Raw genomic sequence first — 27795 nt, 5'->3', positions numbered from 1 at the left:
CTGTGCACATGTGTGTATAAATGTACATAAGCATGTACACAGGTATACATACATATATTTCTGATACCTGGTAAAGGCTCACTTCCTGGCTTGTAGGTGACCATATTTTCCTGGAGTCCTTACATGGTAGACAGCAAGCAGAGCAAGCAAGTTCTTTCATGTCTCATCTTATAAAGGCGCTAATCCCACTTGTGTGGGCTCTCCCTTCGTGACCTAATTACCTGCCAAAGACCCCACCTCCTAATACTATCACAATGAGGGTTAGGATTTCAATATATGAATGGGGGGCTGCATACACATTTAATCTATAACAGGATCACATTCTTTTTTACTTCCTCATTCAGTTCTTCTCTCCCTGACACACCCAAGAACTCAATAAATATGTGTGGAACAGATGAATGAATGAATTACATTATAAGTTTCTCAGTTGTTCCGTTGAATATGAATGATTGCTCTTTTTCTCTTTATGTAGCTTGTACTACATTGAGTAAGATGGTAAAGAAAAAAAGTTTTTGAACAATGCAAACATCTAGCAATCTATAAAATAATTTTCCTCTGTATAATAATATCAGTATTACAGCAATTTATATACTCAATATTATGGTCAGAATTCTCCCTTGCAATACAACTTGTAATTTTAGTTAATTTACAAATTTTTTGCATGGCACTGTGCTAAGTGCTTCTAATATTTCATCAAGAGACTAGCATAAGGAGAAGGAAAGACTAATTCAGGTATGATAGCTTTGTAGAGTGAAAGGCCTTCAAGCCAGACTTTAGGATTATTGTAGTAGTCCAGGGCTGAAGGAGGATGGTGACAGTGAAATTGAAAAGAGAGAATGGTGGGGTGCCTGGGTGGCTCAGTGGGTTAAGCCCCTGCCTTTGGCTCAAGTTATGGTATCTATGGAATCAAGCCCCACATCGGGCTCTCTGCTCAGTGGGGAGCCTGCTTCCCTCTCTCTTTCTGCCTGCCTCTCTGCCTGCTTGTGATCTCTCTCTCTCTCTCTCTCTGTCAAATAAATAAACAAAATCTTAAAAAAAAAAAAAAAAGGAGAGAATGGATTAAAAAGAGCAAGGAAAGAGCAGAGAAGAACTGGATTAATCAATCGCTATGGAGAGACACATTCAACATTTAAAGTGTCATGAATAGAGAATGATGATACCTTAATGAGGCTGGAGAAAGAAGTGGGGTGGGAGATATTTTGATGAGTTAGTTTTATACTCATTAACTTTGAAGTTATAGAAACATTTAAGTCGGCAATGTCCATTAGATAGTTGATAATGCGGTAATGACACTTGGAAGTTGACTAGAGATTCAGATTGGGACATTGAAGTATGATGGGCACCAGTAAAATCCAATTTCTTCCAAATGCTGAGCTGTGTGTCCATGTGTTTAGATGGGTCATCTCCAGAGTACCCCAAAAACAGAAGGTTCCTTCAGCCTAGGTTCTTCTTACTTTTCCTTGAGTCATTTTCTACTTTCATAACCTGTACTAGGTAAAAATAATTTTTTTCAAGAAAAGAGTAGATATCATCTTCAAAACCACCATGCCTCCTCAGTTACCACTGTTTTTTTACTGTTCACTAGAGGTACACCTTCCTCAGCAAGTCTACATCAGCACACTTATCCCATTCGTGCATAATCTCTATCTATATTCTAGTTTAAGGAAGTTCATTAAGTTGGATCAATAAATATTTGTAAGGTATGTAAAGTGGCTCAGGAATTGTATTCATATTGAGGAAAAAAAGATGATTAAGCGGGCACCTGGGTGGCTCAGTGGGTTGAGCCGCTGCCTTCGGCTCAGGTCATGATCTCGGGGTCCTGGGATCGAGTCCCGCATCGGGCTCTCTGCTCAGCAGGGAGCCTGCTTCCTCCTCCCTCTCTGCCTGACTCTCTGCCTACTTGTGATCTCTGTCTGTCAAATAAATAAATAAAATCTTTAAAAATAAAAAACAAAAAGATGATTAAGATTTACTCTATTCTCTGAAGGAATGATTAAGACCTACTCTATGCTCTGAAGGAATGAGTCTGTTAAGGAGACATGCAAACAAGTGGGGAACGATAATATGTGGAATAAAGGAGGAAGAGACTTATTGTGCTTACAGGGTTTAGGCAAGTCTTATTTTTAAAAAGGTGCCTGCAAGGACACTTGGAGACTACCAGAAGGTGAGAAGAAGCAAGTCTTTCCAGGCAAGAAGTTTATGTGGAAGGCACAAAGATGATGACCCACATGGTCCATTAAGACAAATGAAAGAGACTCTTTTGGTGATTGACTGAGACATGTGATGTGAGCCAGCTAATGGCTGGAGGTGAGATTTAAGAACATGGACCAGAGTGCATGTCTGGATGCCTTCAGTTCGTTAAGCATCTTCCTTCAGCTCAGGTCATGATTCCAGAGTCCTGGAATCTCCCTTTCCCTCTGCCACTCATGCTCATTCTCCCTCTCTCTCAAAAATGAATAAATAGGGGTGCCTGGATGGCTCAGTGGGTTGAAGCTTCTGCCTTCGGCTCAGGTCATGATACCAGGGTCCTGGGATTGAGCCCCACATTGGGCTCTCTGCTTGGTGGGGAGCCTGCTTCCCTTCCCCTCTCTCTGCCTGCCTCTCTGCCTGCTTGTGGTCTCTGTCTGTCAAATGAATAAATAGAATCTTTTTTAAAAAATGAATAAATAAAGTCTTGAAGAAGAAGAAGAAGATGGAGGAGAAGAAGGAGGAGGAGGATGAAAATGAGGAGGAGGAGGAGGTGGTGGAGAAGGAGAAGAAGGAGAAGAAGAAGGGGAAGAAGAGATAAACCTTGTTTGGTGATATTTTTAAATTATAGGTCACCAACTATGTACAGTTGAGTGCTATCACAAGTAACTCTCATATCACTCAACAGTATATACCCTTGGAGCACTGAAGACTATTTCCAATCACGGAAGTTTTCTATGAACCTTATGGCCATATGCCACTGTCCCAGATTCAGTTTATGGAGTGGGGTCACTATGATTTTCTTGTTGATCTAACCTGTTTCCCCTCCCAATCAGAGTCCATTAGCTCGTATTCTATCTATCCTATACCCTTTAAACTCCTGTCATATATTAGGATTGTTTAACTGCATGTGACAGAAACTACTTCAGACTAGTTTAAACCAAAAAGTTGAGCTTATCTCATAAAGGCATAAGAATAGCTTACAGAAATTCAAGACAGAAATGCATCTTGGCTTTAAAAGAGAGCAGATCCAGGAACCAGAGAAACATCCAAAAGAATCTCTCCATCTCCTATCTCCTTCCATCTGTATGTTTTAAATTGAGGAGTGAAGCTAAACAGGTACACTCTGCCTGTTGGGTGCATATGGCATGGAAGAAACGGCCACCACACAGCAAGGAAGCTTTTAATGGCCCAACTCCCCAGCAAGAATCTGTCTCTCCATCATTCTCAATTCCAGATCCCCAGGGAAGGACTCAGGTCCAGTCCATGCTAGGGGCATACCCTTGGAACAATCTATATGACCAGAAAGTAGGGTCCCCTTGTTAAAAAATGTATTGTGGGACCCATCACTGTGGCCAGCTGGGCCATTTGAGGGTTCACTTGAGCTGGGCAAATCCTCTAAGGTGGTGTCCACACAGGTCAGAAATCCTAACATCACAGTCACTTGTACAACTACTTCAGAAAAGACCCCTCAGACTTTCCCCCACACAGGTCCTTGACTGGCCTTCTTTTGGATATTCTGGGGAATATCCTAATTTTCATGAGACGGGCTTCCCATATCAATCACCATAACCAACATTCTTTCTCTAGCCTTCTGCCTGTTTTCTCTGCTTAACTCTGATCTTTAAACTAGGTCTTTGAGCCCCATCTTGCTTTTCCCTCACCTGCTCCAACACAGAAGTCTCATCCTCCTATCATGAAATCACCCAATCAAGACAATGCATAGCTTTCATCCTAGATAGTAGGTTAGGTGGTCATAGAAAGCCACATATAAATCTCTTGTATTCATTTTTTCATTAACTCCACTGCTCCCAAGCAGTCGGATAAATCTCATTAAGAAAGATTGGGGGGAGGGCACCTGGATGGCTCACTCAATTAAGGACCTGCCTTTGGTTCAGGTCATGATCTCAACATCCTTGAGACCATGATTAAGTCCCATGTCCAGCTTCCTGCTCAGCAGGGTCTGCTTCTCCCTCTCCACCTGCCTCCCCCTGCTTATTCTCTCTCTCTCTCTCTCTCTCTCTCAGTCAAATAAATAAAGTCTTAAAAAAAAAAAAAGATTTGGGGGAAAGCAGTTATTTCAAATAGACTACAGGCAATTCTCGTTTTGCATGCTCTCAGGCTAACTCACCTCAAGGCATATCAAAACCGTCTCCTCTCTTTTGCACAATTCCATGGTAACAATCTTGGTTACACTGAACCATGTAAAATGATAACACACTTCCTTGTGCACACATTTCAGTTAATGTAGTATCTTGCAAAGTGAGGACTACTTGTGTTCTAATTTGATTTATGGACTAGTAGACAAAAAATTATCCCATGTAGTCATACATCCAACCCTTCAAGAGTTCCCCCATTCTGTTCAGCTCCCTCCTCAAGACACAATCTTTTCAGCATCAGAAATTAGAGAGATTGGTGGATGTCAAAGCCCGGAAGTTTCTCAGGCTACCTTCCTGCTCATTTATCCTGTCAATTTTCATTGTTACTCTTTTATTATTATCAAGTTTATGGGAGAAAAAGATGGCATCATATTAAAGCATAATTAGGATAATAAACGGGAGCTGTGGTTTGTTTTTGGAATGATTCCAGTTGGGTAACACACATAATCACCTCTAGCTAACTGCTTGATGATAATGACTTTGACAAAGTGGCATTATTTACTGCTAATGGATGAGATGATGATTTATTACTAATTACTCTCTTTTTCTACAATTTTTATATTATGTTAAATGAAGAATTACCATTGAGGTAATAAATATTCACCAGAAAAAAAAAAATGTCTAGCAGCAGAGTTCATGAAACTAGACCCTGAGAGAGGAGCCATTTTAATTATCCACACTAGATGTTAGAGGGAACTGTGGGCCTCTCTCCCACCTCTCTTGTGAACTTCACTTTCCTTCCTTCAGTAGTTTTCCACCTCCCCTCCAGGTCCTTCAAGTCATTCCATCCACCTGCTTAGTTTCAATCTGCCCATCTCCTGATAAGAGGTTCATGAAAATTCGGGCAAAGACACTAAGTTGTAGCACAGGCACCTTCACTGGGTTAGTCTGGAGTTAGTCTTCTGGAAAAAAAAAGAAGAAAGCAAAAGTCTTTCTAGATGCAAAACACTAAAGAACTTAAGGTCCATTCCTTTGCAGGAAAATGAATGTGCAGAGAAAGTCAGGGTAACAGAAGTAGATATAATTAAATGTAAATAAAGGGTCCTAACTCTCATAAACAGTGGTGAGACATCTGGGGCAGGATGGAAGTGACATTAAGCAGTTAAAGATGCCCCTTTGGGAAGAGGGACAGATGAAGATCGAGGTGGTCTGCAGTCAGGGTAAACCAAGTATGAGACTTGATGAGCTGATGGGAGAACTCATGCTGTATTGCAACGCAGAAAAGAACCCATAAACAACGTTCCGTGGTCGATCTTGAGTGTAAGGGTAGGCAAAGGAACCAGAGATGATGCTAACCTGAGAGACAGGCTAGACTGAAAGCCCTTTGAGACAAGAACCATTTCTTTATAGTCTCTACAATGTGTAGTGCAATATCCAGAGCACAGAAAAACACTCTGAAAATGTTTGTGGACCGATTTTTAAAGCATTGACTAAGGCAGTGAGGAGTGAAATTCTCTGTCTGCAAATCAATTAATAACTACCTTTTTTAAAGTTTGCAGACCACATTTGTAAAAAGATGCTATATCTTTATTATCGGGAAATGCAGTATCATCAACTTAAGCATTGTCCTTTTATTTCCCTTCCACGAGGGGTTTTCAGTACAGGCTAGAATTTCATATACTCCATAATTAGCACACACAGCAGTATCTGATTTTAATGTTGTACCTGTGATCAAATTTTATTGTTGAGGAAGTTGCTTTTGAGGTTGGATTATGTTATTTTCTCTTGACTGAATGTGTAGACCTCTTATTGCAAAATGTGGTTTCTTTTGGCATCTTTTAATATTATACCAACAATAGATATGCAATACTTATTATACAAACATATGATACACAAATATTAGACTAATTTGATTTGGATTCTATTTTCAGATCATAAACACATGAATTGCTTTATTAAGTAACATTAGGTAAAATAAATTTAGTAATATTTTGAATATTATATATTTATGTGTCCCCACTGGGCGGTCAGTAGAGGAGAACGCCCAGCCCCCCACCCCAATCCTTAGGATCCACTAGATAAGCCTATACTCCACCAGTGGACACAACACCAGACTCTCACCAATATTACATGCTCTATAGATCTGAAGAAGTCATGTGTGACCTGGGTCCTGAAGGATGAGTAGAAATGAACCAGGCAGAGAAGAGGGGCAGGATATCCTATATAGAGAAAACTACTTTTTAGGGCAGAAAGTCTTACAAGAGACAGAGCACTTAGGTAATGATGGAAAGGTCCTGGTAGCAAGAATATATGGTAAAGTTGTTTAGAACTAAACCATGCTTAATATTTGCATGGACGAATTTTAACCTATTGGTCTCTGGAGGCTCTGAGGCTGTATTGAACCAATAGGATACACATATCCTATACATAGGCCAGAGAACTGGAGCACCTATGGTGTAAATCCCAGTTCCAGGCAGGGGAGGAGTGTCCCAGCTAAGCAGTCAGGCAGAGAGAGAGAATTCTCCCTTCTACCACATTTTGTTCTCTTCAGGCTCTCTGTAGATTGGGTGAGACCCACCCACACTCGGGAATACAATCTCCTTTACTCAGGCTACCAGTTCACATGCTAATCTCACCCAGAAACACCCTTACAGACAAGCCCAGAAATAATGTTTAGCCAAATACCTAGACGTGCCAGGGCCCAGTCACATAACATTAACCACTACAGAGGCTCACAAAGAAAATGAATATGACTGTACCTTCCTTTAGAAAAATGGTGCTGGCACAATGTGGAGGGTAGAGCTCAAAGGGAAGGATGCTGCAGAGACTAGTTGAGAGTTACCCCGGTGAGAAAGTCAGAGACGAAGCGTCCAGGAAGGACTGGATGGATCCAGGGATGATTCTGAATAAAACTAACGTTGCTGGGGCGCCTGGGTGGCTCAGTGGGTTAAGCCTCTGCCTTCAGCTCAGGTCATGATCTCAGGGTCCTGGGATGGAGCCCCGCATTGGGCTCTTCGCTCAGCAGGGAGCCTGCTTCCCCCCCTTCTGTCTCTGTCTGCCTCTCTGCCTACTTGTGATCTCTATCAAATAAATAAATAAAATCTTCTAAAAAACCAACGTTGCTTCTTATTTACTAAAAAGTGACCCCAACATTCCCAATCTGACCCTAAGTGTGTGTATGGAAATTTTTGTATGAACTTGGTCTATTTTTTTTTCAATAGCTGCCCCCCAGGATTTGTATTCCAAAGAACTTTGGGCTAAATTGAGTACAGAAAAACATGTACCATAAAAGAAGAAGAAAAGAACTCTTGGAACACCTACTAAGTGCTGGCTTTAAGCTAAACATTCCCACTTATCCTCATAAAAGCCCCGCAGAGGTACATATTATTATTACCCTCTTCTTACAGATTGAGAAACTGATGACAGAGAAAATTAATAACCTGAGCGAGGTCACACAGCTATAAAATAGCAGACCCCAAAAGTTCAAACTCAGGGTTTTGGTGTTTAAAAGAAATATTTTTCCATCCTCTAATGTTGCTTCTCAGTAGAATAAAATATGTCTTCATAAAACTCTACATTCATGTGAGCAATTTCATCAAATAGAATTCAAAAGGGCTTTGAATTTCCACCCTGGAAATAATAGGGAAAGAAATTAAATAGTCATTCTAAAATTCTGAGTACACACAAACCTCGAATGCTTCAGGTTTCATTAGCAGCTTTAAAACTGGCTGGCAATGCAGCCATTAGAATTGTTTTGTGCTGGTTCATTTGTATTCCCCAGTAGTATTATTAATAGCAATAAAAATTACTCACAAACAAAATGCACCACTTGTGATGCATATTCACATTTAGTCGGAAAAGGACTATTTTAAAAATTCCAAGCAACATGGGTACTTCTTTAAAAGCTTGCAGAAATGGATTTCTAATAGGATATAGATTTGAGTTTTTGTTGGATTAATATATTCCACCAGGTTCTTTCATGAAGGTACAATGAGGATTTAATGCAACAGAGATGGTTGATTTTACTGGCTGAAAGATTGATCAGCACAACTGAATCCTAGTGATTATAGAGTAGTACCAACCTTCCTGTATCAACTCTCCTTTATGGAGACTAAAAGGACTAAAATATCCTCTCCATTCATTCCATAAATATGTATTGACTGATTTATATGTGCCAGTCATGCTTTGTGTGCTAGAAATATGTACAGCAGTGAGCAGAATAGTCAGGAATAGAGTTTGCAGGACACAGATGAAGAGTGGAGAGGAAAATGGATAATAAGCAAGTAAACAAAGCATAGATGACTCCGCAGTTGGTTCATGGCCATAAGGACAACTAAAACGGGTGCATGGTGAAGGACTGTATTGGGTAGGTAGGCAGGGACTCCTGAGAAGATAGTACTTGAACTGAGAATTGGGAATTAAAGAGAACTACCTGGGAAAAGGCCTGGGGATAAAAGTTTCCAGGCAGAAGGAAGAGCACACAAAAGTCCTGAGACAAGGATGAGCTTGAGATTAGAAGAGCAAGAAGACCAGTGTGGCTGGAACATAGTCACAGAAAGTGTGTAAGAGGTATTATAGAGGGCACGGATTGCATGGAGCACTGGGTGTGGTGCAAAAATAATGAATACCGTTATGCTGAAAATAAATAAAAAATAAATTTAAAAAAAAGAGGTGGCTGGAGGAGTGGACAGGAGCAACTCATGGGGGTGATTTAAACACTTCGTGTGGGGGGCTGACTGGCTGTCCCCCAAGGATGTATGCTGTGCTTTCCAGAGTGAAGAGCTCTACCTGGACATGTTTGTCCTGGAAGTGTCTTCCTGCCAGAGACTACATTCCCCAGCCTCCCTAGCTTCCAGGTGGGGCCATATGATCAAGTCTCACCAATGGAATGTGAGGAGCATTGGAATGTGGTCTTACTAGTGCCACAGCAGTCACGTGGTGGGTGTGCCTTCTCCACCCACTCATGCCCCCCTCTACACTCACTCCACCCCATCTGCCTGCTGGATGCGGAAGACTCTCGGGCATCCAGCAAATGGCAGGACCACAAGATAAAAAGCCAGGTGCTTGAATCACCATGTAGAGGAAAAGTGCTCAAAACCAGGATCACCTGCCCTGAACTATTAGCCTGGAGTAAATTAAAGTGATTCTATGTTAAGCCACTGAAATTTTGAGTTTCATTTACCACCACAACTAAAATCACTTTGATCAATATACCATGATAAGGAGTTTGGATTTTACTCTAACTGCAAAAAATGCTACTAGAAGGTTTTAGAAAGAAGATGAAAGTGACCTGGTTTATTCTTTAAAGAGCAGTATGGCTGCTGTGTGGAGCCTACTGGTGAGAGAGAACTGAGAAAATGTGGAGCTTTCCATCTAAATGTGGGCAAGAATTAACTGAATTGACAGTAACAGCAGTGGAGAAGAATGGACAAACTTGAGATTCACTTTGGAGGTTGAGCCAAGGATTTTCTAGCTGATTGGATGTCAAGAGTGAGGGAAGGAAAAATCATAGGAAACTCCTTGGCTTATGGCTTGGTCATATCCTCTATTAGGATAGCCTGAGGAGCACATCTGTGGGAGACATGCTGGGCTTTGTTTTGGCAGTGTTGTTATATTCACTTCCAGATGAGAAAACTAATTTCATGTTTAGTAGTTATAAAAAATAAAAAAATCAAGTACTTACTTATTTATAGCATGTAGCCTAAAGGAAATGGTCAGTAACTTGTTTTACAAGTAAGAGTAAGAGAAAAATGCCAGAACTATATTAAGTGTGGAATTAAAGGCACTGATTATTAAACTTTCCATTATTGAAAGTGTAGCAAAATTAAATAATAAAATTAAAAGCTATGGATTATATGGTAAATGATGAAACTCTAACTAACAGTACAAGTGTTCGTAGAAATTTTGACTTAGAAATTTTGTTTTTAGAAAAAAGTAGTTACAGGGTCGCCTGGGTGGCTCAGTCAGCTAAACTTCCAACTCTTGATCTTAGTCTCAATCTTAGGGTAATAAGTTCAAGTCCCACACCGGGCTCCATGCTAGATGTGGAACCCACTTAAAAGTAAATGAATAAAAATTGTCATATTTTTTAAGCTTGTCTTTGTCAGTTCTCACAAACCTGAATGCATATTATGCAAATGTTGCAAACTAATAGAGGCCTGAAGGATTTTAAAACTTACTAAGGAAAATCTTCTCAAGTTAAAAATAAAACCACTCGGGGCACCTGGGTGGCTCAGTGGGTTAAACCGCTGCCTTCGACTCAGGTCATGATCTCAGGGTCCTGGGATCAAGTCCCGCATCAGGCTCTCTGCTCTGCTGGGAGCCTGCTTCTCTCTCTCTCTCTCTCTCTCTCTCTCTGCCTGCCTCTCTGCCTACTTGTGATCTCTGTCAAATAAATAAATAAAATTTTTAAAAAATAATAAAAAAAATAAAACCACTTGGTCCCATAAAAATGCCTTGTCCAAGGTAATGAAACTACGAATCCAATCTCATCATTAGGACATCTTGAAACCATGTTAGAAACTAGTATGTCTAAACACCCAAATCACTCTCCCTATGTTTCACTGTGTAGTGGGTTTTCTCAACCAAATGATATTTCAATGAAAATAACTGTTCAGCTGAAAGAGGAATCAATATAAAGAATACTGAATTCAGGGCGCCGGGGTGGCTCAGCAGGTTAAAGCCTCTGCCTTCAGTTCAGGTCATGATCCCAGGGTCCCGGGATCGAGCCCCACATCGGGCTCTCTGCTCAGCAGGGAGCCTGCTTCCTCCTCTCTCTGCCTGCCTCTCTGCCTACTTGTGATCTCTGTCTGTCAAATAAATAAATAAAATCTTAAAAAAAAAAAAAGAGAGAGAGAGAGAATACTGAATTCAAATACCAGTCAACAAATTTAGATCTTATTTTTTGTCTATCTAATTCCTGTTTCCTTAATCATATGCTTTGAATTTGGTAATAATATGTGTGCTATTACACTAAGAAAACAAATACCTGGGATTTCAAAGTGTCTTATTTTATCTATAAGAACAATATAGAAGAATCTGGAATAAACACTGAGAGAATGTATACTTGTGCTTTGTTTTTCATTAGAAAAACATAAGATTTCTAGTGTCAAAAATTGTTTTTTGTGTCAAGACAAAGTGTTAATTGGAACTTCACCCCATATTCCAAAGACCTTCCCTAACTAAGACTATCTAAGGACTATTTATGAGGTGGTCAAAACCCTTGGCCCATCACCCATAGCCTGCTGGCATAAAAGAGAAAGATTCTTTTTTTTTTTTTTTAAGATTTTATTTATTCAGAAAGAAAGCAAGACCAGGAGAAGGGACAGGGACAGTGAACGGGAGCCTCTAGCAGACTCTTCACTGAGCACAGAGCCCAACATGGGGCTCAACCCTACAACCATGAGATCATGACTTGGACAGAAACTAGAAATCAGATGTTCAACCAACTGGGCCACCCAGGCACCTAAAAGAAAGAGATTCTTTATAGAACTTCATGGAAGTGGATTTTCCCATCCCTGTCCCTTGGAAAAGGAAATGGGGGTCCTTTGCCTCTCCACCCACCCCCTGCCACACAGAACACCCTGCTTTAAAAAAAGAGGGGGGGGGGCTTCAACACCACCACTTGCATACAGAAGACAGGCATCTTAGTCCATGGCTGGATGATCTTAGGGAATGGGGCAAAAAACTGTTTTTGAGAGTACCTAAACTATCTTTCAAGATAGCATCTATCCCTGGAGAATAAGCAAACTGAGAAGCAAGCTTCACTTTGACCAGCTGACAGCAGGATAAAGATATCCTGGACCATGTGAATACCACAGAGGGGAGCCAGACTGGCACCATCTTGACAGAGCTCTGCCTACAGGGCGCTGGGGACCCAACAAAAAAAGCTCAGTGGGGTATAGAGCCAGAGCAAAGAATTGAGAGGGCGTCATAAGAGGTCAGCCAAAGAATACATTCCCCATGCAGGACAACGATCCCACAGACATTCCTGTGTGAAACCCAGTTTTGGTTCATCTGCCGCACAGAGAACAATGGCTCCAATTATACCAGTAGCAGCTAAGTTGGAAACTGTCACCATCTATCTCTCCTCCCTATTTAGCACCCGAACTCTGTAAGAGTCCAGAAGCAGCAGCCTTCTGAGTGGATACTAGGAATGAAGGAACAAAGTAGAGAATGAGGGGGAGACCCAGTCATGCCTCACTGCCCAACTACAGCACTGAGGGATCATGTCTTCTCTGAGCAGTGAGGTGGTGGGGGGGGGGCGGTGCTGACAGGGAGTGTTGGGGAAGGAGCTTCAATTAGATGAGGGATTGAAGTTTTTATATTGGATTGAGCTGTGCTATTTAAAACTTGAAGATGAGCCTGTTGGTTAACACTTTGACTAAAAAGCAGTCAGATCAGCCCAAGTTGTCACTAAGAAGGCCAAGAGGGGAAATCTGACCAAATATGATTAAGGACAGTCATGGCAGAAAAGTAAATGTTGTCTCTTGGTTAAACTCTACCAAGTTTAGCACATTTAATAAACCAGTTGAAAGTAGTAACAAGAAAACCACAAACGAGATGCTGAGTTAAATACAAGGAGTATATCCATTCATAGTCCATGCATCTAAGATTCCTTTCCAGTCAAATCCAGTTTCAATATACCTGCAACAGGGGGAAATGAGCTTATAAGAGGCCTAGGAATGGCTTATAAACCATTTAAATATTAATTATAAAAAATATATTTGAGAGTTGCTTTTATGTGAGAGCCAACTACTGCAAATGAAAAAAGACCAAGCAGGGGCGCCTGGGTGGCTCAGTGGGTTAAGCCGCTGCCTTTGGCTCAGGTCGTGATCTCAGAGTCCTGGGATCGAGTCCCGCATCGGGCTCTCTGCTCAGCGGAGAGCCTGCTTCCCTCTCTCTCTGTCTGCCTCTCCATCTACTTGTGATTTCTCTTTGTCAAATAAATAAATAAAATCTTTAAAAAAAAAAAAAAAAGACCAAGCAACTGACGTAACCAGCAAGGCATCTTTATTAGCCATCGTCAATGTGGAAAGTGGTAGTTAAAGGCATATGAAGAATTAGAAGATATGGTTCCTATTCTTGGAATCAGCTGGATGAAATAAAATACTAGAGAAGAGAATAATACAGCAAAGTAAGTATAATCCAGGGCTATAATAAGAGTGAGAGACTATACTCACAGACAGAAATGCACACACATGAAGGTAGAAGCCCAGTGAAAAAGACTTATATGGTGACAAGAGAAGAAGCAGATCATCCAGACAGAGGATCTTGAAAATGCTTTCCTTTTTTTGTTTATTTTATTTTATTTTATTTATTTATTTGACAGAGAGAGATCACAAGTAGGCAGGGAGGCAGGCAGAGAGAGAGGGAGAAGCAGGCTCCCCGCTGAGCAGAGAAACCCCGATTCGGGACTTGATCCCAGGACCCTGAGATCACGACCTGAGCCGAAGGCAGAGGCTCAACACACTGAGCCACCCAGGCACCCTTTGAAAATGTTTTCCTGATGTAGATTATAAAAAGCTCAGCTACAAAACTCAGATCCATGGTAGTCAATGGAGATTTCCATTATATGAGCATCTGTTGGCAGTCTCATTATGGAAAAAAAATGAGCACATAAGAAATTGTTAAGTAGCCTTGCTGAGAATTTTACTGCTAGGAAGGATACCATTGGGAAATGGTTAGCAGGGATTTTTTTCCTTTTTTTCTGATCCAAAAGGAAAAGTCACTTGGCAATCTAGACCTGTCAAGATGCTTAGGGAAAGTGGCAATGGTATGGTGGTATTTTAGACCTATAAAAACTAAAGGAAATAAATGGAAGTAGCCTGGACTTTAAGAAAATAAGTGTGCCTAAAGCTGCATTAATGAAATAATGAAGACTGAAGTGCAACCTAATCAGAGAAACTATAGAGAATTTAGCTGACAAATGGATTTCTTTGAATTCAAGTTTGATGAGGACAAGGAGCCCTTTGTCTCTGAAACTCGGGCAGGAACTTTGCTCTCCACAATGAAACATGGCTTTGAATTTAGGTCTACCTATAAGACAATTCCTTGGTCTGGATTTCTTTTTCAACTACCTTTGCAATTCTAAGAAGACACTTCAGGGTGTGTGGATAGATTTGGTGGCATAAATGATGCATCTTTGGGGAGAAGCCTTTCTGCCTAATTTCCAGAAGTGCCGGTCATTACATAATTACCCTGTGCTTACTTGTTGCATTTTGGACGTGCTGTCCATAGTCAGGACACATTCCAAGAAGTTCTTCCATTCTTTGGGCAGGACAAACCATTTGAGAGAGAGGAAGAGAACACTCTGAACATTAGGGAAGGCTGTTCAGGTTATATTTTTGACAGTTAGTACACATTAAGTTATGCTGACCCAGATATTCTGACTTCAAATGTTTTCCACATCCACTAGAAAATCCTGATATCAGCAAGCATGTGGCTTGGCAAGTTAGGAATATGAACCTGAGGTCCCATCAGGGTTCTTCATCATTTTAACATGATTCAGCTGTAGTTCGTAAGGCTGTACTCCTCTCCCACTTTGGGTGTGATCCTTGTTGGTACTTTCCCTGATAGCAGATACCTACACATGGTATCAGTGATACCTACACATGGGGCCTTGATTTTTTTATCTGGCTGTTTACAGTGAGGAAGGTGATACTCTTTGTAAAGGGGTAGAGCCAACATCTAAATCATAGCTCTGAGTCCGATTAGTTTCTGAAGAAAATAATGCTGTACTTCGGCAAAACGAGTTAGACTGCCCTTTTTACCGCAAGATGTAAGCTGTAGATTATAATGGATCTCTGAACAGTTCAAACCAAAATTATAACTTCTGATTAAGTAGTATGGCCTGGCCAGCTGAATCACCACTGTGGAAACCCATCCCTGAAGAATGTGGAGCCCAAGATGACATTGGTCACCATTGTGTGTAGAGACACTGTGATTCTTTTAATCCTTTTATTTAACTCTTTAGTGACCAAACTCTCCTCCAAATTCTGCAGCAAAAGCCCAATCAAAGCAAACAAGGAGGTGTGACCAGTCAGGAAATAACAAGTTCTGGGGAGCAATAAGCAGAGTTCATGGATTCCTTCCACAAATGTTTATGAGCATGTACCATGTGCCAGGCACTGGGAAAAGACCAGTGAATTACACACATGAGACTTGTATCTGATATGTCCAGAACCAATTATGCACTGTCCCAACTTTAGATCCCTGCACATTTGCACTTCAGATGTGATGAAAACTAATAAATGAACCACTTAGGATGTTTTTTATTGTAAGTAATAGAAAACCCAATTCATACCCTCAAAAACAATAAAGTTAATTATTGGGTCATATAACTGAAAAGCTCAGAAATCATATAGACTTTGGGGTTAGTTTCATTAAGGCTCTGACTCCAACGTTAGCTAATTCTCTTGACCTGTCCTTCCTCCAAGTGTCAGCTTTATTTTCAAGCTTGGTGACATGACGGTTAATTTTCTGTGTCAACCTAACTGGCCACCGGGTGACCAGATGAAATATTATTCCTGAGAGTGTCCATGAGGATGTCCCTCATGAAGATTTAGCATTTGAATCAGTAAAGCAGATTGCCCTCTACTACATCTGCGCATACCAAACAATCCACTGAGGGCCTAACTAGAGCAACAGGCAAAGGAAGGAGGAATTTAACTCTTCCTTTCTGCTTCACTACTTGAGCTCGGACATTTGGTCTCATCTTCTTCTGCCCTGAGATACCTACTACTGGCTCTTCTGGTTCTCAGGCCTTTGAGCTTAGACTGAATCATACCACCAGCTTTTCTGGGTCTACAGCTTGGAGATTTCTCAGCCTCCAAAAATCTCATGAGCCAATTCCTATTAATTAATTAATTAATTATGCCTAAATTTTACATATATAAACACATATAAATTCTTTCCCTATATATTTTATAGTAACATAGCTATATCGTTATACATATCTTCTCTTGGTAATGTTTCTCTGGAGAACTCTGAATAAAACAGTGACAAAATGGAAACAAGTTTCAGGCTCACATTTCCATACCACATCATCCATAAAAAGACAGAGAACCTTCCAAACAATGTTCTAAAGTCATAGGCTCTCCTCTGAATCAATCACAATAGACAAAAGGTTGATTGATTTAGGCCATTCAGGGTCCATGCCTGAACCTGGCAGTGGAGGGAATCCCAGCCAACCACACAACTGCTCTCCCAATGGTGGAATGAATACGTGCTAAGAGAGAACCTCTAAAGTGAACCTGGGCATTCATCTCCAATGGCCAGTATTAGGAACACAAGATTTACCAAATGCTTCCTCCTTGGACAGAGAACTGGTAAGTTGCACATAAGGCACACACTCATCTCTGTTCACAGAAATCTCAGAATATGCAAGAGAGTTGAGATGAATTAATTATTTCTCAATAACATTTCCCTAGACATCCTGTAAAAGGTAAAAGTTATAATATCTGCTTCTGAGAACCTTAAAGGGTTTTCCAAGCTCATGACTCCCTCTTAATGAGATTCTGTCCTTCATTCACAGGCCTCAATATTTGAAAAAGTGACCTTGAAAAGTTGGCCACAGATGGCTAGTTTAAACAAGAGTACCTGATTCAAAAGCTGCAATCTATTGACTGCCCTATAAGAAGGTCTAGCATAACAGCTCAGGGTGACAGTTATTCTCTATACTGGATGATGACTAATTGCCCCAGTCAGATCCTCACAGGGAGCTTGGATATAAGATCCAGATGTTAAGAAGTATAAAGAAATATGACCTTCCTTGCAAGCTAACAATTTAGCCTGGCATACTTTTACGGATATGGCAGAAGACACAAAACACCTGAGTCAGAGACAAAGACTTATTACCCAAAGCACAGCAAGTACATGAGCTTCATGCCTGCCCTGGTTCTCCTAGTCCCCCCACCCCCACCCCTCTGAGTCCCAAAAGGTTGACCCAGAGCAGCTACGCAATGCAATCTGCATCTCAGCTGAGGAAATCAGACTTGGGAAACTTAAGTCTTTTATATTGAGTTACTAATGAACCTGCCCTATCTTTGTCCCTGAGAGAGACATTACTATACTGAACAGCAGAATGCAGAAATGCAAGAGACCATGGAGAACTGTCTCCCAACAACAATATACAATAGAAAGCTGTAGAAACTTAGAGATGTACAAAGCATGGGCACCAAGTACTGACATGAGGCAGCAGAAGCCACAGGTAGAAAGAAAATAGGAAAGAAAACTCTTTCATAGCAACAGGAGAAATACGTAAAAAAAGAAAACCTTCGGGGCGCCTGGGTGGCTCAGTGGGTTGGGCCTCTGCCTTCGGTTTGGGTTATGGTCTCAGGGTCCTGGGATCGAGCTCCGCGTCAGGCTCTCTGCTCGGCTGGGAGCCTGCTTCTTCCTCTCTCTCTCTGCCTGCCTCTCTGCCTCCTTGTGGTCTGTCGAATAAATGAATAAAATTAAAAAAAAAAAAAAAACTTCATGGACTGGAAGCTTTATGATATTGATAAATATGAACTAGAATCATACTCCCTCACTGAAGTAGAATCATGTAGTATTTGTATAGCAGTTACCAGTGAGTGTGGGCAACAATCAATCCTGAAGAACATTTTGACTGAGAGTGGAATTTCTCACATGGTCCACTAAGGTACCCCCTCATCATAGGTCAGTAAGTCAAGCTAGAATCTCAGGATTGCTGGTTTCGTGGGAGATTGTGTCATGTAGATATGGGCTAAATACGGCAGGTGATTCACCTCAGAAAGTTAAGCTCTGGAAAACCATCTCTATCACCGTGCCATTTCTGTTAAAGAAATTGATTTTGCACTGTTTTTAGCTTCCTACATTTTATCTCTTACTTTGTATCTTAATCCAACCTTTTTCTCTAGACAAGAGGTATTTATTGTTATTTGTCAGTAGCAATAATAGCCAGGTGATTCTAGATATATCCTTGTTAAAGTCCACACAATTATCTCCAAGGGGAGTACATATTTATTTTAGACATTACCTTGGCCCCTGTTTTGTATTTGTCTAGTTATGCTTAGTTCATTGTACTTTATCTGCAAAAACACAAATATCTCACATTTTTCACATTATGTATACACTCGAAGCAGGCATCTTGAGTTGTTACTACCTCTTATTTATATTAAGTATTTTATTCACTTCCACAACAACAACAATAAAAAAAATACTTCCTGTTCATTGATAATTAGATGTTTTGCTTCATTTGGATTTCCTCCAAAGTCTTCTGTTCAGATTCAGCTCTTATAATTAATTATCCTCTTGCTGAACAACTGAAAACTGAAGTCTGACCAAAGTACATCTTATCCCACACAGATGTCCTAGTTATTCCACAAAAGGTTAATTAATCATAAGAGGTGCTTTGGAGCAGGAGGCGCTGGAAGAAATTCAGACCTAGTTTCTGGCAACATAGAAAAACCACCATCATGCCCGTTGTTATTGAGCTCACACTGAGAGAATCATTTCAATGCAACAAAAATTCAACTGCACAAAATAGCTGGTGGATATAATATCATGCCTTAGATAATGGAGCATGCCACTTCCCAGTCACTGATGATTCAGAATCCCAGACTGCCTGTAAGGGAAGGTCAGCCCTGTTTATCCTCATTTAACAGAGGTGCCTGAAACTACTGAATCACAACAATGGCAAAGCAGGCTTCATTGTTCCCCTCTTTGGCTGAGTGCCATTTCATTTATGAATGAGCCCTCCTCTCCAGCCAAAACAGTCTACACACAGTCTTCCAAATACACCTTCCACTTTTTCAACCTGTGGTTTTAGTCAAGCAAATCCTTCCAAGTCCAGGAATAGCCTTGCCTTCTTCCACCGTCTAACCAGAACCTATAATTTAGTCAAGAGCCATTTCAAATACTTCGTCCTCATAAACTTGTCCCTAGGACATTCTAATCCACAGGAAGTGTTTCCTCTTTTGACAAAGGGGCAGCTGAGGTACAGTAGAAGAAACAATGTCCTGGGCAAGAGAAAATATATGCAATATGGAGTCCATTATGTGTATAGCTTTGAGCAATTTGTCTAACTCCTGTGACCCTATGCTTTCTGTTCAATAAAAGAGTAACCAACTGTTCTGTGGGTTTTCTCATGAAAATTAAATAGAATAAAGTATATGAAAATGTTCGTCATGTACCGCTCAGCACATATTTCTTGGCTTACCTGATCATTGACCATTCTTACATTTTCATTTTTTTGTGTTTTTCTGCCCTTTAATAAAAGATGTGACAGAATGTCACTGGGTGGTCCTTAAGGTAGTAACCATCAAAGTAGGCATCCTTAGGAGAATAAGATGATGGTTCCATTTTTTCCAGGAACATGGATGCCATAAACTGTGTTTTAAAGAAATATGAGAAAACATTTCCTGACCTTGGGAAGGAAACTATTTGGGAGAGCAGAAAAGGAAAAGAGGTCAAGACTCTGAGACCAAGAATCTGGACCATCATGTCCAAGCATTGGAGGACCCATTTGTGGTACTGGAAGTAGCTGCAAATTGAACAGGAAGAGAGTCTACTACAGTGACTCAGGCTGCCAGACAGAGGATCCATAAGAGATAAGCTGGATTCTGGCTCCCCTCACCCAGGTCAGGTGTGCTTTTGCCACTAGCACACTCTCTAGACAGTGAGAGAGGCTGTGTATGGATATCTAGGTCCCTTGGGAGTCAGAAAGGAAGGCTCTGTATTCTGTAGGAGGAGGAGAAGTGATGCTCTGGTGGCAGCTATAAATTTTCCCGTGTGTCTCATAAATGATAAGTATGCCTTTTCTCCCTAATTGGACTCTAAGCTCCTGGGGACCAGAAACTTGTTTTACATTTTTTTAATATATTTTCTTCAGGACCTGGCCCAGAGAGCAGAGTCCAGTTTGCTTCCACAGGCCTCTTTGGATGAGCCATTTTTCTCCTTCCCTCAGTCTCCTATCCCTTGTTTATTGTTTATCAGGGCTTAAACCATATTAAAGTGGATTCTAAATCAATGTTGAAGGTCCTAGATGGCTGATGTTTTCCCTTGCTGAATGATTAACTTCATTTCTCTTGGAAGCTCCTCTGAAACAGAGAATCAATGAGTTCAAAGCAAGGAGAGAGGACAAAGGAAGCGAGAAAGAGGCAGTGGTATGTGACTCTGGCCTGAGAGCAAAAAGTGTGACTTGTCTTTCAACAAGATTCTGTGAGCAAGATGGCAACTCTAGTTTACAGAGACAGCAAGGAAGCAATATTGCTTCTGGAGAGAGTCAGATCTTCATGACCTCCTTGACTACCATGTTTATTTAGTTATCTTGTAGGAGTCCATCTTGAATGGGAAGTATAAGGAAGATTTCCTTCCTGTCCAAGATGTCAACCTATAAAACACATTGATTGAAATAGATAACAGTTTGCATTCAAAGCACATTTATTCAAGGGTTCAAATCTCTTTGCAATAAAATAACATTCTTCATTCTTCAGAAATAATAAGGTACTTATCAATTATCTTCATTTTAAAGATGCCAAAACTGAGTCAGTAAAGTCAAATATCAAGTTCAGCCGAATAGAATTAGAACCCAATTCCATCCTTTATATATATATAATTATTATAATTATTATCATTCAAAGGCATTTCTGATGCTAACACAGCCCACTGGGCAGAATTCAGCCAGCACCTGAAATGCAGCCAGGGAGACAATGTTTAATAAAAAATAATTCTGAGACCACAGCATTCCCAGTTTTTGAAAGCCTTAAAATAAATCCCAAATTTATTCATAATGGAAATAAATCACAGAATCCAAGGTAAAAAATTATTTCCACAGCTGCTCCAATAAACATCAGAAAAGGCCTTGCCAACTCCTGACTATTCAGGCTACTGTTGTACAAAAGAAGAGGTTTGTTTTTTGTTTTTGTTTTTTTCAAAGAATAACCCTTTCTGGTCCTCATGAAAAGCTAATAAGCAGGCATTGTCAGGTTCTAAAAAGAACATGTTCAATTTCAAGTCTTCTCCAAACCTCCTGGTTATATTTACTCATTTTCTCGATTAGCAGGTGTTTGAAGCCCTGAGAAATGCTCTCACTACTCTAATTTTATAGTCAATGACATACATACAAATATAGAGATAGAGATCAAAAGAGATATAGAGACAGATATTTATCTTGTCGATCTCCCTAACTAGATTGCTAGGCTGTTCATGACTCCTAACTGGAGTGAGAGTCTTTCTATAATCTCCCAGGTAGATAACTACTATGGTTTGCTCATGGAGAGGCCTGCAAAAATGCATGTTAACTGATGACTCAATGTAGATATCCAAGCTACTTCTAACTGGATGAAAAAGTAATGGTGAGCTCAAGAAATCATCCCACATCATTACCCTTCCAATTGTAAAAAACAAAACAAAACAAAAACAGTGCTCCAAATTACAGAGACAGTAAAAAGAGCTCTCCAGGCGAAGGGTTTCCAGGGGAAGAGGGTATGGTGGGTAGGAAGGAGTGTGGGGATTATGCACAGGTGGAGCACAGACGATTTTTAGGTAATGCTTGAACGAGGCAGGGATTAGAGGTGCAAACCTCCCACACTGATGAAAACCCACTTTGACTCCCTAAAAACTTAACCACCAATAATCTGATCTACTGTTGACCAGAAACTTTAACGATAATATAAGCAATTAACACGTATTTTTGTATGTTCTATGTATTATATACTGTATTCTCACAATATAGTAAACTAGAGTGAAGAAAACGTTATGAAAATCACAAGGAAAATATATTTATGGTAATGTATTTATCAAAAGAAAAAAAAAGTCTCTGTATAAGTGGACCCGTGCAGTTCCAACCTGTGTTGTTCAAAGGTTCAAATATATAATGATGAATACACGTCATTGTGCATTTTCCCAAACCACAGAATGTGCAACACCAAGAGAGAACCCGTATAAACTATGGACGCTGGGTGACAGTGATGTGTCAATGTACATTTCTTCATTCTAACAAATGCATCACTCTGGTGCGGGATGCTGACCATGGAGGAGATGTGCATGTGCAGGGCCAGGGGGTACATGGAAATTCTTTGTACCTTCCTCTCGATTTTGCTATCACCCTAAAAGCACTCTTTTCAAAAAATGGCCTTTTCTTTTTTTAAAGAAAAATCATTTTTCTTTAAAAAATAAATAAAATAAAAAATAAAATAAAATAATTTTTTTTATTTATTTGAGAGAGAAGGAGAACATGCAGAGGAGAGGGAGAAGCAGACTCCCTGCGGAGCAGGAAGCCCAGTGTGGGGCTGGAGCCTAGGACCCTGAGATCATGATCTGACCCAAAGGCAGCCGCTTAACCAACTGAGCCACACAGGCGCCCCAGGCTTTTTCTTTCTTTTTAAGTGCTCCTTCCTAATTCTATGCAAAGGTGGAATAGCAACCCCTTGGGCCATAGTGGCAGATGTTGGAGGTTTCCACTCAAAGATTTAAAGTGAAAGAACTGCAGCTATACTGGGTACCAGAGAAATGTGGATGGAAGGGACTAATTCTGCCTCTTACCAGACGGGTGTACTTGAGCAAGTTACCTAAATCTCTCTAAGCCTTACCTTCCTCATCTGTAAAATAGGTGGGACAGCAGCTTTGCTGCGAGGATTAAATATCGTGCTGACATGAATTGAGCCTTCAATTAACGTGAGTGTCTTGGTCTTTCTGACTCCTTCTCTCCCAAGGCACAGTTTTCCCATAAAAGTGCAGGTGGGATAAATCACTATATGACTTCCCCTTCTCTCCATCACTGTATTTCTCGACTTCTAAAAATCCACATGCCCCTTGATCATGCAAAGTTGATCTTTCCCAACCTCCCTGTTGAGTTTTATAGCTTGAACCGCCCCCACCCCCAAGACAGGCTGGAAAATTAAAAAGGCAAAGAGGACACAAATATTCCCCAAACGTCTCTCTGAACCACAGAGAGTGCAGTGGACAAGCCCACATGTCTGCGTGTGGATGAGTGTGGGTATGTTGTAGAGCGAAATTTTCATTTACTGTTCTCAGGTTACTAAGCCACGGCCATAAGAATTCAATTATTCCCAGAAGTCAGAGACAAGTCGAGTCAGCTGTTTTGCTTAAAGGAGCAAGACACAACTTAAAGCCCCAAACAAAAAACTTGGGAAAGAAGAAATTGTTTCGGTGGCTAAACAGTCACTAACATTCTTGCCAGCAGTCTGAGATCAGCTTCTCACCACCTGGTTATTTAAAAAAAAAAAAAGCAAATGACACATCTCTTCGCTTTGTCATTGATCAGTAAGCCAACAAGCTCCGTGCCTGCCAATCCTCTGCACTGGACAAGGGAGGCAGGAAGGGAGGGAGGGAGAAGGGCCGGGAGGAAGTGAAACAGGTATTTCGTAGACTTCCTTTTCTTTTTATTCTGTCTGCATCCTGGCAGGAATCTGCCAGACTTGTACAAATGCATTACCCAATTTGTACCATTAGTCAGACAAAGGGAACCTTGGGGCCCCAGGTATCTGTGGCATGGTGCAGGTGAAGCGATGGCCAGAAAACACATCCATGATCATCTGTTAGTCGGGAGCAGGAAGCAGGGAGGCGGCCGTGGGTACAGAACGCCTCCAAAGGAGTCTGAGTGCGAACTGTCAGGGAGACTTTGAAAAAAGTTTTTTTGCTTTTTTTTTTTAAAAGGAAAGAAAAAATGTGATATGCAAAATAATTTTAATATATGTCAAGAAAGGGAGAGCTCTATGACCCTATGACCTACCAGCAACTGTATGTCTTGGTTACCTTTTGTCCTATTCTGCAATTTCATTTTCTTGGTTAAAGCTACATTCTTCTAAATTGATTTGGCCCAATGCCAATCAACATATACGCGCATATATAGCCATATTTAAAGAGACTAAATAACCTTTTCAGTCATAAAATCTGGGCGACAGTAGATATCAGACATCTCAGGGTAACCTTCTAAGATTTGCAGCTTTTCTCTTTCTGACACATACCATTTAACACATGTAGGTCATTCTCTGGCAAAGAAAGCAGAGATCAGCAACTGCCTTATCTGAAAAACTCATAGGCATTAATTTCTAACAAAGCTAACCTATCGTCGAGTGCGGCAATACAATACACCCAGACATCCACAGAGGTGTGAGTGCGCACACACACACACACACACACACACACACACACTGCAATTCTGCTCTACAAGCCTGTAGTGCTTCCTGCCTGGGTCTGGGAGAAACAGACTAAACACACTCACCCACATTGACGTTTTCTGTACAACAACCTGATTAGAACCAGTCTCACTTTTCATTCTGTTCTCTGAGCCATCTTCCAAAAAGAAAATCCACTTGTACAAGGCAAGTGTGGAGCAACGTCTATAAATAGATACTGGGGCTCAATGAACTCTTTGTCTTTGACCTGATTAAAGGCAGCAAAATTGGGAAACAGAGTGGTTCCCTCTTTTAACTGTGTCTGGTTGTCATTTCTCCGTGTTTACTGCTAAGGATATAAGACAAACCAGACAGACCCAGTGTCGCTCTCATCGAATTTACAGGGCGGTGGCTGAAACAAACAAGTCAAAGGCAATTTCAGGACAGTGTGATAAGCCCTGGAAGAGGAGTTAAGTAAAGGATGCCGCTGGAGTGCAAAGGGGACCGGCTACCCTGGAAGGTGATTCAGAGTCAGCCTGAGGAGGGACTGGAAAGGGAGACCATAGTCAGGAAGGAGAGCCCAGTAGGTGTCCCAGTGGTCTCTGGGCCTGAGCTGTATGAATTTCACAGGGACCCGCTGACCTGTAGGGCTGATCAGATCATGGAGGCCTTCTAAGCTATGATAAAGGCTCCATGGGGAGTCCAAGTGGTACTTTAAGCAGGCGATTGACATGATAAGATTTGCTGCCTAGAGGGAGCATTTTGGCAGCCCTGGAGAGAATGCACTGGGGAGCCAGACAATCAGAAGTGGGGAGAGCCATTGGAAGCAGGGACAGGGGCCCAAGGGAGGACCAGCGGTGGCCTGCCTTACAGACCAGGCCAAGAAGCCCAAGACAAGTGGACAGATTTGAGAGTCAACTCTACTTTCATTAAAAATTTTTTAAAATATTTTTTAATAATTAAAAAATAATTTACAAAGAAACAGAAAATGATAAGGAGAAAGCTGAATCTCCACCTTCCTTCAAAGAGGTGATGGCTTATAATGCGCTGTGGGGGTGGGGGGGGCAGAGACATTTGGCCAAATATTCTTCAAATACAAATGATCATTTCCTATTTCCTCTTAGAAAATGGCCACATCTCGCTCATCTTCTTCACTGGAATTCTTGGTACTTGGAAGAAATATGGGCTCTGTCATTACTTTGAACACAGAGCGGTCACACCGCTCTCCTGGCCAGGGGCAAGTCCTTTCGTAACCCTCCAGCGGGTACTTTCCACCAGCCCTGCACAGCTACGGTTTCTCTCCTGGCACTTGTTCACCATTCCACTTTCTCAAAGTGAATGAGTGAGCCAATGGCAATCAATGTTCCCAATAAAAGTTTTAGGAGATAATTACAGTGATGGGAAATGTAGTCATTACAATAGTCATGCTGGGTTTGTTGTGATGCTACAAATCACACCAAGTCTTCTGATTTCATGTAAATTGCAGGTACCTTTCCTCCTGTAGGAATCTCTATTAATAGATAATATCATTATGCTAATAGCTGCTTAAAGTATAATTTAAGAATTTCAAGTGATCTAAGCCAGATATTTTAAAACACTATAATAACCTAACAGATATGAGCCAAAAAATAAATTTTATCACATTTAAGGAAATTATTTTTAAAGAGAGACACCTGCATTTTACCCATAAAAAAATATATAAAGTTATACTACTTGGAGCTAAGTGATGGAATGTATGTGTATTTTTTTCAATTATTCAACAAAACATGAAGTCTAAATGTTTTGCTACCTGAGCTTCCATTTATCGCTAATCTGTGATGGTTTATACACACACAATACAATTATGGAATATGCATAGTATTCTGCCATTTATTCCTTTATTCAACAAATATTCATTAAGCACTTACCTTATGCCCAACACTATGCTAGGCACTTAGCATCCAAGAAAAGAATAGAACATACTTGTCCAGAGGGGCAACTTACATTCAAATATTGAAACAGGTGCCAAATAGAGTCAGGAACAAGGTACTGCAATGCTATAAAGATGTTCTTAACTTGATCATGGAGGGCCTCCCAGAGGAGGTGATTTTTAAGACAGGTCTTAGAAAAGTCAAGAGTTTTGCAGACAAATTCAAATAGTAGAGGGATAATCCAAGAACAGAAGAAAAGACTACCCAAGAATACAGAGGTCTAAACGGGAACGGTGTGATCTGGGAGTTATAAAGGCTAGAGTCCAAGGCCCTTTAGGAAAGGGTCAAGAGAAGGCTGAAAAGGGCTTAGTGTATCATACCAGGCCACTAGAGCAGAGATGAAGGGTAAATAGATTATCTCTGACTTGTTCTTTAGAAAAAGAGAATCTATGCCTCTAAGACACCATTTGTGTATTTCATCTATTACAATTAACTGTATAGCGACCATGTTTTCCAAATCATGACACAGGGTAGACTATTAGAAAATTAGATTCTTCTTAGAAATTCAGGAAATTCTCCCTTCCCTCTCACCCATTCACGTTGCTAATGCAAACTCATCCTTTAGGCTTCAACTTTAGCATTACTTCATTAAGAAGTACTCCTTGACCCCTCCAATTACTCAGTGACCCCACAGCTGTGCCTAGCCACATTGGGAACATGTTGTCACCTGTACGGGGTCATGTGCAGGCTGCTGAAAAGTACCCTCACCTTTCCTCCACTCCTTATACACTCAAGTGAAAACATACATACACATACATACACATAAAGTGTTGAAATTCTCAACACTTCCTAGGGGCTTCGTAAGTGTTATCTGGGAGACTCAGTTAATTATCTGGTTTACAGTTTAATAGGAAATAATTTATTCAATTAACTCTAGCTTCACAGTCCTCACTTAAAATCAGGCATAGAGGAACTCTATTTGGAGTGGTCGAAGAGGGGCGTTGAGGAGGTAGGGAGAAACAGGCTAGCAGGAAAGACTAGAGCAGAGGTCCTTAGTAAAGGGACAGTGAGAGGAAACAAAGGGAGCCCCAGGAATGGAGGACCGTCCAGAGGAAAGGGGTGAAAGTCATTGAGAACTATCTATGTGATGGCCCAGAGCTTCAAGTTCTACATGGAATGGAGGACCGTCCAGAGGAAAGAGGTGAAAGTCATTGAGAACTATCTATGTGATGGCCCAGAGCTTCAAGTTCTACATGGAATGGAGGACCGTCCAGAGGAAAGAGGTGAAAGTCATTGAGAACTATCTATGAGATGGCCCAGAGCTTCAAGTTCTACATGGAATGGAGGACCGTCCAGAGGAAAGAGGTGAAAGTTATTGAGAACTATCTATGTGATGGCCCAGAGCTTCAAGTTCTCCATGTAGAAATTTCTAGAGATATCCAGTAGCCTCACAAAATAGAAGCCGCAGGAGGATTTCCTGTCTTGATCTGGTCTTCT

General features: G+C 40.8%; 1 protein-coding gene and 1 long non-coding RNA gene across 3 annotated transcripts in view; both read right to left on the bottom strand.

Moving 5' to 3' along the window:
- The window catches only part of LOC309843500, a 39195-nt gene extending 14633 nt beyond the window's left edge, over window positions 1–24562 (bottom strand). For both annotated transcript variants that reach the window (XR_014300172.1, XR_014300173.1), the window contains exon 1: window positions 24496–24562. This is a non-coding gene — a long non-coding RNA (uncharacterized lncRNA). The remainder of the gene's footprint in view (window positions 1–24495) is intronic.
- PLEKHM3 (pleckstrin homology domain containing M3) overlaps window positions 1–27795 on the bottom strand; it is a 1279556-nt gene that overhangs the window by 716456 nt on the left and 535305 nt on the right. The window lies entirely within an intron of this gene.

The sequence above is a fragment of the Mustela nivalis genome, assembly GCF_964662115.1.
Source record: "Mustela nivalis genome assembly, chromosome: 11".
In the NCBI taxonomy this organism is placed as follows: domain Eukaryota; kingdom Metazoa; phylum Chordata; class Mammalia; order Carnivora; family Mustelidae; genus Mustela; species Mustela nivalis.
Note: the sequence above shows the minus strand (reverse complement) of the source record. Positions and strands in the feature narration are given on the sequence as shown.